At 50.4% G+C, this 2215-nt stretch overlaps 1 pseudogene; it reads right to left on the bottom strand.

Annotated features, from left to right (window-relative positions):
• Positions 1-1688: 1688 nt before the first annotated feature.
• LOC129704417 (U2 spliceosomal RNA) lies at positions 1689-1796 on the bottom strand (annotated as a pseudogene).
• Between the last annotated feature and the right edge of the window lie 419 nt (positions 1797-2215).

Genomic DNA, 2215 nt, shown 5'->3' with positions numbered 1-2215 from the left:
TTGGTTTATGTAAGGACAAAATGCCCTTCTGGTGTATGATGTACTGTGGTTAATGGGATGAGAAAAACCCTATCAGATAACCCTGAATACTGCTGAGATTATATGAATCTGTAGTGATTATATACCATACATAACTGTAGTGTTGCAACCTCCCCTACCCTCGTAGGTCCCTATTTTAACAGAAGAAAACCCCACCCACCTACCTCCCTGGTTACCGGTGGTTTTGTTATTTCCTTGGTTTTTTGAAAATAAGGTTCTGGTTTAATATTTCTTGTTCGGGGTTGTGTGGGAGGTTGAGGCTTCCGCATCTTCCAGGGTGGCCGCCCTGGCCATACCCTAAAACGGATCCTGCAGGTTATATTGATTTCTGACCCTGCTACTGGTATGAGCCACATTTTTTATGGCCTTGCCTGTGGCTGGTATCATGCTCCAAAATAGGCCCTTGCGAGCCCCAGTGTCTTGGCTTAGTCCACACACGGTTTTTATTTGCAAATGGTAGCATTTTTGGGGTCCTAGTGCTGGCTGAATGGCCGCCTTCCACGTGTAGTTCAGGTTATATTGCATATTATTAAACAGATCTAGTGCGTCTTGATGGTCTTTGGTTACCTACGTTTAGTCCAGGGTGCTGGTGTGTGCTATGATGCCTTCCGTCAATCCCTTGAAGGTTCTCTGGATCTTGAGGTCCTGGTTCCTGATGTTCGTCCATATGCTGCCAAATGCATTGGTTTACACTGGGCACCTGTAATGCCTCACCGTTGCCAGGTGGCAGATGTCTGGCCAGTGTTTGTAAATTTTCTTGTTGGCGTTTGTGGCCAGACATATAGTAATACTATTGCCATCCTGGATCCAAGTCTACCCATGTTTGACTTGGCTAAAGTAATCGGCCACCATGTCCAGCAGAGTCCCTGCTGTGTTAGGATCATGGGACGCTGTATTACCAGGCTCTGGCCCATCAGGGTCCTGCCTACTCTTTTTTATAGAGTTAGAGATCTCTAGGGTCCCACACGGGGTACCCATGTGGGGCTAAACTGCTGCCCACTTGTCTTTTGTTCTGCGGACCCCTCTTGCAGGTCAGCCCAGAACTGACCCACAGTGCTCCCCTCTGATGGGGTAAAAGCATTGTGCAGCCCTCAAAGAGGTACTGCTGTGGTTTTATCACGTTGGAGCAAGGCTCCATACACCGCTTCTTCCCGCTCCAGCCCTCTCGGGCACTGGTTGCCGGCGGTTTTATGCAAAGTCGGACCCTTCCGAGTCCACTACCTTGTTTGATTTGTGTCTAGCCTACCGCTCGGTCACATGGATCTGGCCGGTGCGGGGCCGACATCGGGCACAGCTGATCCCACTACGGTTGATCCAAGTGCCGCTGGCTGCTGCTGGCTGCCCGCTGTTCCATGGTCCTCCTTCTCCAGTTTTGTCCTTCCTTCCGTGAAGTGGATATGGCCGGTGTGGAGGATAACTGGCACAGCTGCTTCCATCTATTCCTTTAACCTGACTTCAACGCTCTCAGCACTCCTGGCTGCTCCTTTATCTTAGACCCCTGGGACCCACCCCCGTACTGACGGTACTGGTCCCTTATGGTCGTTGCAGCCGGTCAACCCCACTCTAATGCCCTCAATTCTGGGCACTCCTACTTATATGGTCCTTAGATAAGGGACATATAAGACATTAAAACTGATGATAACAGCTACTATAGTTTTTATATAATATATATAGTCCCTAGATAAGGGGTGTATCAGATATTAAACTGATAAGAACAGATACTACACTTGATCTTAGCCAAAAAGCCGAGAAGCGATTATTGTAACTAAAACCCCGCTGGGACCGATCCTGGTACTCACATACTGGTCCCTTGTAGTAGATTGCAGCCAGTCAACTGCAAAGTCCTTTGCTGCCGAGAAATGAACTTTCTCACCATGCTGGAGCGAAGTTGGGCACAGGTGTTTTTCCCCCTCCGGGAATCGATGTGCCCATGCTGCTCCTGCCGTTGCCAGCTCCTCACGAAGTGCCAGCTGCCACTGCTGCTGTCTGTGCTACTGCAACTGCCGGCTGCCACTGCTGCTGCCGCTGCCGCTGCTGCTGCTACTGCCGCTTCTCCGCGGTTCTCCCGCCGGCCTTACATGGACCTGGTCCATGTCTGCACCTAGAAAGGTAAGTTGAAGGAAACGCAGGGTCTCTTACCTGCTGTTCCCGACTTTCCTTCTCCCGCCGGTGACCG

The sequence above is a fragment of the Leucoraja erinacea genome, chromosome 15 (genome assembly GCF_028641065.1).
Source record: "Leucoraja erinacea ecotype New England chromosome 15, Leri_hhj_1, whole genome shotgun sequence".
Classification (NCBI taxonomy): Eukaryota; Metazoa; Chordata; class Chondrichthyes; order Rajiformes; family Rajidae; genus Leucoraja; species Leucoraja erinaceus.
This window is presented reverse-complemented; position numbering and strand designations above follow the sequence as displayed.